The sequence below is a fragment of the Monodelphis domestica genome, chromosome 5 (assembly GCF_027887165.1).
Source record: "Monodelphis domestica isolate mMonDom1 chromosome 5, mMonDom1.pri, whole genome shotgun sequence".
In the NCBI taxonomy this organism is placed as follows: domain Eukaryota; kingdom Metazoa; phylum Chordata; class Mammalia; order Didelphimorphia; family Didelphidae; genus Monodelphis; species Monodelphis domestica.
This window is the reverse complement of record NC_077231.1, coordinates 7,899,465-7,917,603: the sequence shown is the minus strand read 5'-3', so window position 1 is coordinate 7,917,603 and position 18,139 is coordinate 7,899,465.

The window sequence follows — 18,139 nt, the reverse complement described above, 5'->3', positions numbered from 1 at the left end:
TGTTTTAAGGCTTGCAAAGCACTTTACAAATAATAAATTGCTTTATCATCACAACAACCCAGCAAGGTAAGTGCTATGACTATCTCCATTTTATAGATGAGAAAGCTGAGAAAGACAGATGTTCAACCCAAGGTCACAAGTAAGCCCAAGTAAGTGTCTGCAGCTGGATTTGAACTCTGTTCTTCCAGGTCCAGTGCTCTATTTCACTGGGCCATCTTACCACTCTCTTCATGTGCTTTCCCTTTTTATTTTTCTTTCTTTCTTTTCTATAAAAGAAGTCCATATGGCCTTGTATTCAGGAATGCCCAAATGGGCCCAGGAAAGGTTATCTGTTGTATTCCTGCCCTTTACAAGAATAATTATTCCTAAAGTGTTGGGAATGTTGTTGATAGCTCTATTTTAGAGTGATCCAGAAGCCATTTTTATTAGTTTTGCATATTCATTGTTGACAATAGCTCATTGAACAGTCCATGAGCTTGGTAGTTTAATTTATCCTAGGCTTATATGTGTATTACTGAGCTGAAAATTCTGCAATAATTCCTTTATAGCTAATGTGTTGAGGGTTTTGTTAAATTTCTCCTTCTCAAGCACAATTGAGTTGTTATTTTGTGACTTTCATCTTTACAGGCATGCTCAGCCCCCAAAACTTTCTAAAAAACTTGGGGTGCTGCAGACTTTAACAGCTGAGAAAGTTGAGTGTTTCCCTGTTTCCAAGATGCTACAGCTAACTCTGGTCTTGCCTCCAAGCTCTCCTTTCTCAGTCTTCTAGCTCTTATGGCGATTTTATAGCACTTTACACTGAAATGATGTGACTATCCCAATGGTCTCATTGAGATGGGCAGGCCCTGGCAAATGCTTGGCCAATGAGGACCACTTTTCCTCATTTCTGGAGGGATGGAATTAACCAAGTAATGAAACTGGATTGTTCTTCCTGCTTTATTTCAAACAATTATCTTCCATTGTTTGACTACTTCTCCAGACCTAATCTCTAAACTTGTGGTCCAATGATTTGCCTTAGTCAACCTCCAGGTCTCTTTCTCTATGACTACTTGGACTCTGATGCCCACACTTTTCCTTGGGAACTTGACTGGCTTATTCACCTGTTTTCCATCCTTGGGACTGTGATTTGGCCCCATACAGAACAGTGTGATTCTTTCAGAACCAAAGTTCAATAATAGTCTCAAGTTCCTTTTCTGGGTCTGGTCAGCTTCTTTGACCTATCTAGAATCATCCACTCTGGTCAGCTTCTTTGACCTATCTAGAATCGTCCACTCTGGTCAGCTTCTTTGACCTATCTAGAATCGTCCACTCTGGTCAGCTTCTTTGACCTATCTAGAATCATCTACTTCCACCTCTTGCTACTATCCACAGCAGATTTGGGATAGGTGAAGTGTCTTCCTTGGAAACAACTGAATAATTTTCTTTGTTTGAAAGCTAGGAAAAATTCTAATTTCAAGATAGGATTCTGGATCTAAGTACCAAGCACCAGCCCATGTGAAAAAATATAGGAGTTTCACAGTGAACTATAAACTTCATATGATAACAGTATGATATGGCAGCCCCCCAAAACTAATATGGCATTGGGATTCATTGAGAGGCATGGCTTCCAAAAAAGGGAAAGAACTCTATTATCCTCTATGCCAATCCAACCACATCTGCAGAATTGGTTCTAGTTCCAAGAGCCATGTTTAAGAAAAGATCACTTGGGAAGTCTCCAAAGGAGAGTAGCTAGGAAAATAAGGGGAACAAAGACCAAACCATAGGAAGATGTTTCTGATTTGAAGAATCATATCTATGACCCTTCCTCAGTCCTATAAAGGAAAGTATAGCCCCCCAAAGTCTAGAATTTATGCTGTGTAAGGGTTAATCCTCATCACAGCAGTAGAGCCACTTTCACTGGAAGAGTCCAGTAGAGCATATTTCCTGTTACTCAAAAGGTAGAGTGAGTTTCCTATGGAGCTTCTGTGGGTCTAACCTCCCCTGGCTCTTTATGGCTCAATGGTTTCCTCATCACTAGCCCTTTAATGGGCCAGCACTGAGGAAGCTGTTTGAACACGTCCCCATTTAATCAAAGACAGCATCTGTCAAAGGGGCCAGATTTATGCCAAGCTAGTCCTGGCCTGGGTGACAGCTGATGATGAGTTAAGCATCGGTGCTGGAAAATGATCCACTCAGAGAGAAACATCTCAATGTCCTAAGTGGGCCATAGGGGTTGGCCTATCCTCGAAGATCAAGCCTTCATGCCAGAATTGTGAATGAATGACATCCAGGCCCCTGAGCCAGGACCAGGAGACGAAGAAGCAGAAATTGTCAGCGAGAGTCCCAGGTCCCACTCTTATGAGGGGGTGACTCTGGACAAGCCACTCTCACAGTCTCTGCACCCCCAAATAGGGATGATAATCACTACACACCCTGCTTCTCAGGCCAGGTTGTCAGAAAGGTGTTTTGTCAACTTGAATCATGGGCTGCCAATGGATTCTATAGAAATATGGGTTATTATTAAGTGCCCACTCAGAGAGAAGTGGGAAATGGCATTCATCTCACTTAATTACTTCTCTTCTTCTCTCAGACTATTCAATCTCCCCAGAATATGTACCTCGCTGCTCCTATGTTGTTAGAAAAAGCTCTTTGAGGTCAAGGTCCAGTTTTAGTGTTCTTTGAATGTGCAGACACTTGGCCCAGTGCCTGGAATACAGAAGGTGATTAATCAATGCTGACGGATTTATGCTGGGGATCAATACTCTTGCTGCATGTTTTTTGGTTTCGGTTTTGGAACTGAGAATTCCCTAATACACTGCAGCAATTCCCCATGTACTTACTGGGATCTGTGCTCAGTCTGGCAGAGAAAGATTCAATTCAAATCAAAAACACACAACTGCTATGTACAAAGTCACTTGTTAGAACACATAGAAAATAAATAAAACAAATGAAAAAGATAGACTTGCCCTCAGTGAGATTATTCTTTACTGGGAAATCCATACACATTGGCCAGTCAATTTAAGGTGGCTGTAAGAGAGGGAACACAAATGATGAAGAAATGGGGGCTGGGGAATAATGCATTAAACAAGAAGCATTTATTAAGTACCTGCTGTAAACCAGCTGTTAAGTCAGTTGCACAGACAAAGAACAACCTCTACTCTAAAGGAGCTGACATTCTTTTTTTTTTTAAATCCTTACCTTCTCTCTTAGAATCTATACTATATATTGGTTCCAAGGCAGAAGAGCAGTAAGGGCTAGGCAATGGAGGTTAAGTGACTTGCCCAGGGTCACACAGTCAGGAAGTGTTTGATTTGAACCCAGGACCTCCCATCTCTAGGCCTGACTCTCAATCCACTGGGCTACCCAGTTGCCCTCAGGAGCTAACATTCTAATGGGAAAGACAAGTATACACATTAGTACATACTGAATAAATATGAAGAGAATGAAAACAAATACAAAAGAGCCAATCAAGCAAAAAGCATTTATTTTGCACCTACTTGTACCAGGCACCATGCTAAACAAAGGAAATACAAAAAAAAAGATCAAGGAACTCTCTAGAAACTTATTGTCTAGCTTTTTACAGAAAACCTGGGTTGAGCCATGAAGAAAGAACAAGATTCTAAAATAATGCCCAAGGCCACCACCCTCGTGCTTCCTCCCTCCCTGCCCCTCACCTTCAGATCATTCTCTGTGGCATGACTGCCACTTCTCCCATCACTGTGGCCTCAATGCTACTCCCCCCAACTGTTGGAGTCCCAACTGAAAGAATTCTAATTCTGATTCTGTGAATGAGCGCAGGTCACCAGAATTCTCAGCTGAAGCATGCATATGCTCAGATTTGGAAGGTGTCTTCACACTTAAACTTTAGAAATGGATTTAGAAGCCTCTGACTAAATATCCAACCAATTTATCACCCAACCCAGACTCTGTGCTCGATGCTTCAAGAGAAACAGTACAAGCCCGTCTCCCCAGGAGAAAGATTCCCTGCAGCTCCATCATCATGACCCTAAGGTCCCAGGTCTACTTTGCCTCCCTCTTTTGATCTTTCCCAACCACTGGGTGGGAATTAGGGGATAAGTGGTTGGGAACTGGCTCTCCAGCACCTCAAAAAGGAAGCTGGGAGGGTGAATAACTAAGCCCTCCAAAGAGGAGGATTTACCACGTTGTTTTTTTTTAACCTTTTCACTATATTAAATAAACTGCTACAAGAAACTGAGTGCTTTTGTTCTACTCTTATAAAGGGCATTCAAAAGATGGAAAAGCTCCATGTGGAGTTGGGGTGAACCAAAGATCTTTCCCTTTAATTTAGAATGTTTGAGTGATATTTATTTCATTTTCATTCCTTGATTTAATTCTGCATCTGATTGTGTGTGTGTGTGTGTGTGTGTGTGTGTGTGTGTGTGTGTGTTAACTTCTCAACACCAATCAGAAAAGAAGCATTTAGTAATGGATGGGAGGGATTCTCTTTCCCACATGAACTAGGAGAAGGGAGTGGGGACTCTTTCCATGACTAGTTCACTGGAGGTTGGAGTAGAGTACCACCTGGTGGACAAACCATATGTTCCACTCCTTTGCTGGTTTGTTAATATAGAGACAACCTGCCTTCTTGTAGGCTTAGGGAAAGCAGCATTTGGGTGTACAAGGGTTGGTCTACTAGTGTAGTGCCCCCTCCCCATCACTTGCAGTCTGTACAAGAAACCCGGGGGCTTGATAAATATTGGGTTGGGTTAATTAGGCGTGAGGATCAAATGAGCTAACAAACTTTAAAGCTTCATCTAAATGCTAGGCTTCATTATGGCTGGGGTGGTGGTTTTATCATTATCAGTATTATTCCAATGAAAAGTCTTCTTTCTGCTGATGTCTCCTCATGGTGTGAGGATGACCCTGGGTTCCCAATGCCTGCCCCAATGGAGGAGTTTCCAGCAGGGTCTCCCAGGGTAGAAAAGCTTTGAGTACCAACCCAGAAGAGGAAAGCTTTGTGACAAGGAAATCACTTTAAAAGACTGATATATATTAATTTAAGGTCGCCAAGGAATTCAGCTATGTAATTCCTAAATGAAAACTCAAGTCAGCAGTCAACCTTTTATGGAGTTTTTAATTACAAACAGGAGGAAGAAAGGTATTAGAGAGAGAGAGAGAGAGAGAAAGAGAGAGAGAGAGAGAGAGAGAGAGAGAGAGAGAGAGAGAGAGAGAGAGAGAGAGAGAGAGAAAGGGGAGAGAAGGGAATAGGGCTTAAATACCCCCTCTGTTTAGGCTGGGCCAAAAGGCCCAAGCCCTTAGATAGCTGAGGCAAAGAAAAGAGATCAGTCCCTATCACTCACGTGACCAAAATGGAGAAACAGTCTCAGGGGCCTCCACCTCCAGCCTCCTTCAGAGCAAAACTTCTCAGAGCACAACCTCTCAGAGCAAACTCTCTTGAACTCCTCAGTCCTCAGACCCCGCTATCTTTAAGGAAACCATCTAAGTTCCCTCCCCTCAGTTCTCACATCTACTAATCACTGCCCATGTCTTCCCTGTGCCAATGGTGACTCTAGCTTAACCCAGGACCTCCCAGAGGTCTATGGCCTTTGCACATATCTGTTGAAGGTCATATTTAGTTATTTGACTAAATCTTGATCCTTGCTGCAGCCCTTCCTAAATCCTTTTACTCTGAGTAGGGTGGAGATTGTAGTTTCAAGACCTGGTTCTGTCATTCCAAGTATCTCTATTGTATCAATTCTAAAATCAATCATGACTCAAAGAACTTCCTGTTCTATGCTTAAGCATAGGTCAAAGCCCTTTCCATTGTTTAGCAAAAGGTTTCTGTCCTAAGTAGTCTTAGGTAGGGAGGAGAAGGATCCTCCCATGCCCGGGGGTTTCACATTCCAATAGAGTTCTTACTATCAGTAGGAAATTTTTTCCAGTATGAGATTTCCCAATGGGGAAATTTCCAACATTCATAAGTCTAAAAAATTTTAAGGTTTACAGCTTTTCTCTTGAGGATCAGCCTAACAAAGCAGAAAGAGGTTCATCATGAGAGAATTGAGTGCCATGGAATCAAGGCTGCTTCCTCAGGCATGGGAGGATTGGGATCTGTCTCTAGGGAGAGAAGGGAAATCCCAGTGCCTGGTGGGACTAAACAACACGAAATCTGGAGACCCCACTTTTGCCTTTGTCCCACGGGAATTCACTGGAGGGAAGTCTCAGACTCTTGGGTTTCAAACTGAACAAGGGACGGTAAAGTAAAGGATAATCCCAGCTAAAGTGGGGCAAACAAATCTAATCCAACATTAAGTACCCTTTTGTCCTGGTAGCTTCTGGCATAGTATCAAAGTTCTTTCCCAGGTAGCCCAGCCCTGGGCTGGATCTTTCCCTTTTGTATCCACTGTAAAACATCATCCTCTCCCAGATAATCCTCATTTCTTTGCAGCCACATACTTCCTAGTCCCCAGTTCCCCAGGAGATATACAAGTTCCCCAAATTCTATTGTGCTTCAGAGGATGATCTACCTCAGTTATCCTCTCCGAGATACTGTGCTCTGTGTGGTTTTAGGACCTTGACTCTTGGTGGCGGCTGAATGTTGAACATGATCTCCTCCCTGATTGAAGACTCGTTTTTTCTGACTACTTTAGTGCTTCTGTGTTTTTCCCAGGTTAACACCCCTAATTCTCATGGGGATGGGCCCACATACGCAGAAATTCACACTTGCCTAATCTATGTGCCTTTGGGGGGCATTCAAAGATCTTAAGACTTTTGGGTCTCACTTACATGTTCATAGGTTGGTCTGCTGCTCTCTTTGGTCTTTCAAGCCATCCAGGCAAGCTTCTGTAAAGCAAGGAGCCCTCAGAAAAGTAGCATCTAATCGGTCCATTCATTGTCTCACTTATGCTGGGAGTCTCTAGTCACAGAATACTGTCTCCTTTTCAGTTGTTTCTTACTGGTCCCAAACCACGTCTCCAACACCTTCCTTCACAAGAGTTAGGTAACCATTCATAGGAACTTCCCTTCCTGCACATGGAACTACTGTTCTCTTGCTATGTGCAGTGTTAGAACCTAGAGAGACATACAAAGAGGAGGAGACAGAGAACGACAAAGAGGGATTCTAGGCTTACATCTATTCCTTTGGGACATTTTTTCTAAAAAGCATTCCTCTAGCTGTCATGGGAAGAAAGACTACCTTGTACAACTTGGGTTCAGAGGGAAGAACCAGGTACATTGGGGAAGGTCTCAGCCCAACTCAGAAAAGATCTTGCTCACATTAAGAACTGTCCAAGAGCCTCATGAGCTGCCTGGAGGGAGAAAGAGTTGTCTATCACTAAGGTATGCCAGCTCAGACTGGGTGACCCTCCCCAGGGAGGTGATAGATAAGACTTCTTGCTATACTGAAAGGCGGGACTAGATCAGGCTAGATGTCTGAAAGCTCCTTTCCTGGGCTGAGATTCTATGTTTCTATGTGTTGGTTTTTTTTTTAATTACTATGTCTCTCCCTCTATTTTTTTCTTTCTTCACCAAGGAGAATGTTAAAAATCTCTTCTCAGTTCTTCTACACATCTATCTCCTAGTACCCCAACCCAGCCCCATTGAATAACTGTGGACCTTGAGAGCAGTTGTTGTTCAGTCATTTTCAGTGTCCAACTCTTTGTGACCCTATTTGGGAGTTCTTGGCAAAGATCCTAGAATGGTTTGCCATTTCCTTCTCTAGATTATTTGACAGATGAGTAAACTGAGGCAAACAGGGTTAAGCGATTGGTCCAGGGTCACATGGCTAGTAAGTGTCTAAGGCCAGACTTGAACTCAGGAATAAGAATCTTCCTTACTCCAGGCAGGCTCTACTGCTTTGTCCACTAGCTACTGATAGCAGTCCAAGACACAAAAAAGCATACTTTAAAGGTAATGGATTAATAATAAACCTGATTAATATAGTAAGCATTTCTGGCCTCAGAAACACTCATGTCCATGTTGCCAAAGGCAGGAAGGACCTGTGACTCACTGGACCAGTTCCCCAGGAGTGGCTGGATCCTCTCTGCTCCCTCTGTATCATATATTCATTATGTCCATGTATGGATAGCATGTATGCATGGATATGTCCATACCAGGTGGAGGAAGATGAAATCATGGAACTTTCAAAGCATCTAAAAGCCTTGAAGGACTATTTAAGTATGAGCTATCTCTGAGAGCTGAGCAGTATGGTGGAAAGAGCAAAAGACTTAGTCTGAATTTAATGTTAAACTGGAAAAAACACAGAACTATTAAATAGTCAGAAAAATTACATCTTCAATCAGGAGAGGAGTACAACACAATCCTTGGGCCTCCACAGAGTCACGAGCTCAAATTCCACACAGAGCCCAAGATTCTGGCCACTCTGGGTACCAACCCCTGGGAGAAATCATCGTGTGAGATGATAGCTCCAAAGAAAAATAGAATTGGGGAACTTATATACCTTTTAGGGGAACTGAGGAATAGGGAAATATGATTGATTGACAGTACCGTAGTTACAAAGAAATGAGTTTTCAAACTACATAGAGAGGGTACAATCAGGTTTGGAAAAGGAACCATAGCCTGAGTCTAGGGGGTCATGGAGTGGAATACTTACAATAGACACTAAAAGGATGGTCCCTGCCCAGGGGTCGGTCTTCTTGGGAAGGATCTCTGATACAATGGGGGAGACTACTAAGACAAAAGGGGTACCCAGCATTTGCTTAGCCCCCCATAACTGGGATTATCATTTACCTTAGGGTCTATTATTCAGTCTGAAACTGGTAGTCTGAGATTCCCTTCTAGGTGAATTCTCATGGGAACATGGACAAGCTTAGGGTCTCCAGCTTTCAAGATGACTAAATTTGGGGTTGCTAGATCCCAAATTGACACAGACTTTGGCATCCCCCAGATTAAAAATTGACAGAAAGAATATACAAACATAAAAATGTAAAATTGAATGACCAAACATAGATATCTCCAGGTATGAATGAGATCAGTGGAGTGTCAATAAAATAAAAGTAGACAACAATGGGAGCTCATTTGGGGAAAGCAGGCAAAAGATTCCTTGGTTCTAGAGGGTTCCGCATGTTCCATGAGGTAGGTCCAGATTCCTGGAGAAGGGATTTGGAAGGGCGTCTGGTCAACCTAAACCTGAGCAGGAGTTTGCTCAGTCATGAAATCATCCAACCTGTACTTAAAAGCCTCCAGTGATAAGGAAGCTGAGGTCCACTCATCTGTACAACTAGTTGAAGAGAACCATTATGCTGTCTTCTCCTTCCCACCTCTACTCCCAAGGCTCTCTTTTCCAGGCTGAAATTCCCCATTTCCTTCAAATAAATCGTTCATAACTTGGACTTCAGTCCCCTCTCCATTCTGGTCACCTTCTAGTTTGTCTGTGTCCTTCTTGAAATTTGACCATATCCAAGTACAGTTCTCCAGGTACAGTCTGGTCAAGGCAGATATTAGTAGTACCATGTTCCTAGTGCTGGACACTGGCCTCTCTGACACCATTGATTCAGCCTGAGCTCACATTTGCTATTTTGACTGGCATGTGGTTATTGACTCCTATTGGTCTTATAGTCTATGAAGATTCATCAAACAAGTGACTGTCCAACCTAAGAACAAAGAAGGCTAAAGCTAGAAAGAGTCATTTAATATGACTCCTTCATTTTACAGTCAGAGAAATTGAGGCACAAAAGCAACATGCCCAGCATCACAGAGGAAGTAAATGACAGTACCAGAATTTGAATGCAAGTTCTCTAACTCTACATCTATAACCTTTGCTCGCAACCTCTCCCTCCCTGAGCTTGAATACTTCCAGTGATGGAATCTCCCTACTTTCACCTTTGGATTTTGGACAGGCTGTAAATTCCAGCACCACTCCTCAATTAATGTATAAATGCACGATGAACTTTTAAATGTGCAACACTCCTTTGACTGGGTCAAGAAGGAAAATGCTAATGGGCTAACAAAACAAGCTCACTATGCTCCTGGAGTCTTTAAATGGCCAGAAGAAATTCAGCAGATAGCTGCCCAGTGGCAAAGCAGTCAAGAGGTGACAGAGGACTCCAAGTTCAGAAATACCTCAAGGAGGCAGACTCTTGGACCTGAACAAGACAATGGGGTTGGGGGGGGGGGGAGTCATAAGTTCAAAGGGAGTGTTACACCCTCACCCCATCACCACCATCCACTATGTTATTAGAGAGACTGAACTAGTAATAGATTCTACATCTTGCTGGGAGCAGAGCAAAAGATACATTCAGGACCAAAATCAGACACACACATACATGTACAGACATAGTCATGCATACATGTACACACACACACACAGGCATGCACAAAGAAGACAGAAGGAAAGAATATGGCCTGTGGTTAAGAATAACCTTTAAAAAGGCACCAGTTAGGAGGGATTCCATGTAACCTGGGATGGCCTCCAGGAATGGATGCAGAGTGAAAGGAGGAGAACCAGAACATTATACACAGAGACTGATACACTGTGGTACAATCGAATGTAATGGACTTCTCTACAAGCAGCAATGCAATGACCCAGGACAATTCTGAGGGACTTATGAGAAAGACCACTATCCACATTCAGAGGAAGAACTGTGGAAGTGGAAACACTGAAGAAAAACAACTGCTTGATCACATGGTTCGATGGGGATAGGATTGGGGAGGCAGACTCTAAACGATTACCCTAATGCAATTATCAACAACATGGAAATAGGTTCTGATCAAGGTCACCTGTAAAACCCAGTGGAATTGTTCACTGGCTATTAAGGGGGGGGGGAGGAAAGGGGGAAAAGAACATGATTCATGTAACCATGGAAAAATATTCTAAATTAATTAAGTAAGTAAATAATTTTTTAAAAAAGAAAATACAAGGGCACCAGTTAGAACAGCTAGGTGCTTGTGGGACAGAGAGTCAGGCCTAAAGACAGGAGGTTCTGAGATACTTCCTAGGTGTGTGACCCTAGACAAGTCACTTAATCCCAATTGCCTAGCCCTTCCTACTCTTCTACCTTGGAACCAATACAGAATATTGATTTCTAAAATGGAAGGTAAAGGTGTTTAAAAAGAGGCACTAGTCCTTGGAACCCAGCAGAGTTACATCTATGGATAACTTCATGAGGACCCTATAGAGAAAGAAATCCATTTCTAATAATTTGGATTTATTAGTCACCACTTAGAAGATACGTGTTTTCTCTATACATATTATCCCTATATTTATTCATTTAGATGAACTTATTCTCCCCAGTAACCTTGTTTGTGAAGGGAGACAGTGTATTCCTGGTTTAAGGGATATATTTTGTACTGACTGTCCTTGCTTTATCACCTTAGTAAATACCTTTGCTAAAAGCTTATTGAGGCTTCAGACTGATTACTAAGGAGAAGCCCATCAGTGGGGGTTCATTAGTGACAGTATTAGAAGTCACAACTCCTTAAGGGTTAATATTGTATCCTAAGGATCCCCAGGGTAGCAACTACCCTTGGGAATGAGGCCCACCAATGGGAATAGAAATTGGAGAGTAGCTTGAGAGGCATTGCTACAAATGTAAGGAGGGTCTACTCATGACAGAGTCAGGGGTGGAGGGTAGGAGGCAAAAGTATAGGGAAAAGATTTTGATTCCTTAAAGCAGAGAGCAAAAAGGAAAGACCTTAAATAATCCATCTCAGCGAGATCTTCCCCAATGATGAAATCCTCAGCTTTACCAAGAAAATCACTGTAAGCTTATTTTTTTAATTCTCATAAGTTGGTTCGATGAGTCCACACTCACTGGTAGGCAGAGCAATCAGTGCCAGCCTAAGTAAAAGAGCACTGCCTTCCTTAACAAGGGGCCTAATGAGGACCATGGATCTATTTTATTGAATCTGTTCAAAGACTCTGTGTGTGTGTGTGTGTGTGTGTGTGTGTATGTGTGCAAAGCAGCAGCAGAAATAGGAGTGTGACAGATGAGCTGGTCTATGAACATAAACATGTCAGAATAATTATAACCTTGTTTGGACAGGCCTCTGTTGGGGGTCTCTTACGCTGGCTGATGCTGAATTCTGGGGTCAGGTGAGGGAAGGAGGCTTGGGGTTGAGTCACCACCTAAGTGTTGTCAGGGAAAATCTCCCCTGTGCCCTACTTTCCTAAAAGAGGTTCCAATCCATTCATTCCTCCTGTGCTTCCTGCCAGATGCGTGGGACTAGGGAAGGGAGGAGGACAGGAGGATGCTTGGAGCTCCTCAGGGCCACACATTCTCCCCTTCCCCCCACACACTCCCCTCCCTGGATACCTTCAGCCCCAGGAGCCCCTTGTCCTAGCCTCAGCCTCAGCCCTGGGTGTTCATGGGAGGAGGACTCTGAGTTACTACCTGGACACTATGGCTCCCTTCAAGGAGCCAAGCACCAAACAAAGCACCCCAGTTACTTTACTTTGGGAAATGAGCCATCCAAAATACTTTAGCCTTATGTGTGGGACTCATTCGTCCTAGGGGGGGAAGCATTGATCTAGAATATAGCTTGGCTAGCATAAGAGAATGTGTCTTCTCGTCATGGGAATGTCACTCAAGTGCAACAGGGTATCTCAGAAGGAGGGTCTCCATTCCTGAAGGTCTGCAAGCAAAGGCAGGGGCTATGGAGGGAATTCTTGCTCAGGTTAAATTAGATGGACACAGAGGTACTTTCCAGGTCTGAGTTTCTGAGTCCTGGCAATGGTGATGACAATGATAAACAAGAACAAGAACAAAATATTGCTACGGTGCTCAGATTTGCAACGTGTTTCATATTATCTTACTCTGATTTGGAAAATCTTAAAATTGGTATTGAGAGATCCGGTTGTGGCTCCCACCTCAGTTACTAACTCACTTCCCGAACGCTGGCTCATCTCTCTCTTCATTTCTTCAACAGCTGCTCTGTTTGGTCTTGAGGCTACAACGTCATGCCTTCCTCAGGACAAGCTCATCCCCTGAAGTCACATCGTCATGTGTATGGTCTTTGCTTCGAAACTCCCCACCACCCTCAGATGCCTTTCCCATCTCCCTGGAGAGCTAGAGCACAGAACCGTCAACTCCTCCCAAAGCCTTCCTTTCTAGAGAGCTCAGGACCTTCCGGTAACCCTCCATTTCTCTCTGCAGCTCTCCTAGGTTTGTCTCCAGGGAGCATCGTACCCAGCCCTGCAGGGTAGCCCCTGGCGGTCTCTCTCCCTTTGCAGCTTCCTTTTATGTGCTGTCTTCTCTCATTTCACTGGATGCTCCATGAGGGCAGGACTGGCTTTCTTTTTCTTATTTGTACCCCCTGCTTTCAGCCCAGTGCCTGGAACCTAAGAGTCACTTCAGAAGGGACCTCGGTTTCCTCCTCTGGTGAGTGAGAGGATTGGACCATTAGACCTCTCAGGTTCGTCCCGGCTCCGGCATCCTGCGATGCTACGTGCTTTGAGTCTAGAGCATCTCAGATCTTGGGGCAGAGCACAATGTAAGCCCTCAGGAAGGAACAGAAACCGAGAGACTGTCCACAGTCAACACTGGAGGTCTTACAGAGGGGCGGTGCCTGTCCCAGGCTGTGTAACCGACTTCACAGTCCACGAGTGGTAGAGCTCGACTTCTGTGAAAGGCTCCCGGCTCCAGTCCGGATGCTTCCCTCTACTGGAAGCTGAAAATGTGCCTTATCGGGTGGCCTCTGGATCCTGCTTTGCCCAAGGGGAGCCTGGAGCCTTCTTTGTTTAAGAAAACTGCTTAAATTCCCTCATTTCAGCACTTCTCTGCGGAGGATCCTGGGGCAGGACACAAAGCCCCAGCACAGGCTCGCCCATGCCTGAAGAGCTCTTCGTCCTCACATCTAAAGTATAAACACGGAGAGGCACAGCTTGCAGGGAAACCGGGGACACGTCCCCTGGCTGGGCCCTGCTCAGAGCACAACTGAAGCGCCGGAATCCCACCCCAGTGTAGGCAGTCTATGAAGAGAACTTCCGGAGGAGGAGGATCGGGAGAGTGAAGGGAGCAGACCAGATCGGGTATGTTTAGCCTGGACAAGAGACAACTCGGAGACCCGATGGCTGCCTTCAGGTGTGGATGAACAGACAGAAAAGACCCCCAGCTCATCTTTCCAGGGGCTCTTGGCCTTATTGGTGTCCTGGATCCCTTGGCCAAGAGACATCAAATAATGCTTGAGAATATGGAAAATAAAATCCTAGAAGCCAATTATGCTTAAATATAGCTATCCAGGGTTTGAAGTGCACAGAGCCAGCTGAAGACCCTCTTCTAGGTGCATCCCTGCTCTCATAGTTCACTCTTCCTAAATATGAATTGACTGGCTGTGAATGGAAGAGGAGGCATGCTGGAAGCAGGTTGTTTCTGTCCCAATGTCTCTGTAGGAATAGGGTCTGATGTGGCCCTGCTGGTGACCCTGGGGCTCAGCTGTGTACATATATATATATATATATATATATATATATATATATATATATATATATATATATATCCCTGCAGTAGCATCAGCAGGGGGCATCCCCCAAAGAGAGCAAGGACTCCTGAGTGCCCAACAGACTACAGGGTCCCTAACGATGTGCTCGCAACACTCTGATATACTCCTAGGTTTGCTTCCCCCCCAAGCCTTCCTGCTCACCCCAGCTGGACCACCGTATCCTGTCAATCCTCATCTTGGCATTTTTTTTTTCAAATGGAAAAGCTATTCTTAGCAAAGAGATGGCCTTTGGTGTTTGGGGATGAGGTGGGATTTGGGACCAAATTGAAGTGGCTGCTTTGCTGCCTCACAGAGGGAGAAAGGTTAATGGAGGATTTCAGAGAGAGAAAAAGGCAGAAATTCATAGACTCAGAATGTCAAGGCTGGAAGGGACCCGGGAACACAGAATGTCAGCAAGCTGAGAGATGCCTTGGGACCCAGAATGTCAGAACTGGGAGGAACTTTGCCTAGAGATGGGAGGTCCTGGGTTCAAATCTGACCTCAGACACTTTCTGGCTGTGTGACCCTGGGCAAGTCACTTGACCCCCATTGCCTAGCCCTTACCATTCTTCTGCCTTGGAGCCACAGTATTGATTCAAAGACAGAAGGTAAGGGTTTTTAAAAAAGAAGAATATAGACTAATAGAGCTGGGAAGGGTCATAGAACACAGAATGTCAGAGCTGGTAGGTAGCTAAGAATTGAGAACATCAGAGCATGGAAGGACCTAGAAGATAGACTTCAAAGCTGGGAAGAAGCTTATAAGATAGACTGTTAGAGCTGGGAGTTCTAGAATATAGATTTCAGAACTGAAAGTATAGACTGTCAGAGCTAGGGTGTAGTTTAGAACATAGACCAGTGATGGTGAACCTTTTAGAGACCAAATGCCCACACTGCAAACCTCACGCAGCATATGAGCTCCACCTCCTTACCCCAGGCAGGGGAAGGAGGAAGCACTCCCATTAGGCTGCCAGGTGCCACGTATGGAGAGGGGGAAGGGAGCAGCCCCCTCCAACATACTCACACATGTGCCATAGGTTAACCAACACCGACATAGACTATCAGAGCTAAGAGACCTAGAACATAGACTATCAGAGCTGGGAGGAACCTTGGAACATCTATACTGTCTATAGCTTGTTTGTACATAATTATTTATGTATTATCTCTCCCCATTAGACAACAAACTTCTAGAGAACAGGGCAGACTTTTTATCTTCCTTTACATTCTCAGAAGTTAGCAAAATGCTTTGAACATTATAGGTGCTTAATAAAAACTTACTGACTGATATGAAATGTAAGACTTGAGAGAAACCTAAGAACACAAATCTAGAAGATAGGAACATGGAATTTCATAGCTGGGAGGTCCCCAAAATGTATAGAATATCAGACCTGGGAGAACCTGTCAGAACTCTCCTAGACCAACTCCTCCATAATCTATATAGAGAAACTGAGACACAGAGAAGAAAAGGGAGTTATGTATTCAAGGTCATAGTGCTAGATTCATCCACGTTCATCCAACAGGATGAGATTCTTATGTTCTCTTCTTTTGTGCAAATGTGACATCATCTGTACGTCTTAGAGAGAGGCACTGGGAACTTCCCTTGTTTCCCTAACCAAGGAGATGGGTGCACAGTAGGCCTCCTTTTTATTCAATGAATCCAATCTCCCCACTTTACAGATTAAGACACTGAGGCTCAGATAAGGAGATGGGTGCACAGTAGGCCTCCTTTTTATTCAATGAATCCAATCTCCTCACTTTACAGATAAAGATACTGAGGCTCAGATAAGGAGATGGGCACACAGTAGGCTTCCTTTTTATTCAATGAATCCAATTTCCTCACTTTACAGATAAAGACACTGAGGCTCAGATAAGGAGATGGGCGCACAGTAGGCCTTCTTTTTATTCAATGAATCCAATATCCCCAGTTTACAGATTAAGACACCAAGGCTTAGATAAGGAGATGGGCACACAGTAGGCCTCCTTTTTATTCCATGAATCCAATCTCCCCACTTTACAGATAAAGACACTGAGGCTCAGATGTGTTAAATGACTTTGCCAGGGTCCAGAGCTAGTAGGTATTGGAGGTGGTATTAGAATCTAAGTCTGTGTGACTTCACTCCAGCTCTCTCTCCATTATTCTATGCAGGCTCTTGGTCTCCAAGATAGTCCTGAGGAGCTCTTCCAGCCATATAAAATAGCACCTATATAAATGGATAAACGTTTGCCTGTCATATAATTCAATTTAATTAACATTTATTAAGCACCTACGCTGTGCCAGGCACCGTGCTAAGTGGATTATCCAAACATGTCTGCGGGCCACCAAAGCATCCTAGGAAATGATTCTGCCACCATCCAGATGTGTGGGTGCTGGGGGGGCAAACATGCAGATGTTTGGGGGCCTTTCTATGACAGGCAGTCTACACACACTCCTCTTCCTCAGGATGGTGGCTTCTGGGGGATGGTGTCATGGCCTAGGATTTGACTAACCTTCTCCCCACCCCACCGCCGGCTCCCAACATGCTCTGTACAAAATAATGGCAGGCTTGTGGGGAGCCCTTAAGGGAGAGTACACGGTTCTTGATGGAGACTAGACAAAAGGGCAGAATGCTCCAGTTGGTGATGAAGGCTAACGACCTTCTGGGCGCAGACACCCTCTGGAAAAGCCTGATTGGTTGGCTGTGTCAACAATGTCCCTAACCTATAATTGCCTCTTCCGTCCCATAAAGCCCTGCCATGTACCTGAGCTGACAGTAGTGCCAGCCCGTGGCCCGTAGGGCCTGTTGGTGCATCCGTGGCATGTGCCAGGCTGGGTCAGAGTCTCCGCACGACCGAGGGGAATGACATTTAATTACTGATGTGCAGTCACTCCCGCCAGCTAATTGCAATCCCCAGGGTTTAGTCATCATATCTAATTAACTTTTACTTTTATAAAAGCAGAGGGGGCGATGGGAGCGCCAGGGTTAGTGACAGGATTCAAAATGAGCTCCCAAAGATGATTTTTCCCAGTAAGTGCCATTCTTGCCATCTGCTCTTAAACAGTATCATCTCTTTTTTGGTTTTTAATTGTTGTGCGACTGCCATTAGCTACGTTTTCTCGGCTACAGTTGGTGGTCACAGGCTCTGCAGTAGGAAGGAGCCGGAGCAGGGTTCTGGTCCAGACAGGCTATCACCATCTATTCAGATAAAGCATGGAGAGGACCAGCAAGCACTTGGCAGGCCCCTCGAGTTTCTCTTTGCCTTTCCATAATTCTTGCTTTTAAAGGCTTTCAGACCATTGCAATTACATGAAATCTAATTTCGCTTATTTTTACATGGCATCTGGCTAATCACTGAGAACCATCTATGAATAGAAGGAGCTATAACCATCCTGCGTGCTTTCTCCCAGAGCAGACCCTCTCAGGCTCCCGTGCCTTAACCTCTTCTTGCTCGGCTCTGCTTTTGCTTCAAGCAAGAGATTCATCAGCTTTACTGAAAAGTAGTCCATGAACTGTCCAGTGTAGCCAAAATGCCCTTCGAGCCAAGCTCCAGCGCCATCATGGTGGCCAGAAGAGCATCCAGAGCTCATTGGACCTCGTTGGAGTATGTTCACACTGCCTTGGCCGTTCCACTGGGCAAAATTATCAATATGTCTGTTCATTTGCATTACAAAAAAACTGTAGGTCCATAAACTCGGAGAATACTAGAACCAAAATGGACTTTTTTCAACTTTTACCTTCTGTCTTAGAATCGAGACTAAATATTGGTTTCAAGGCAGAAGCATGGTAAG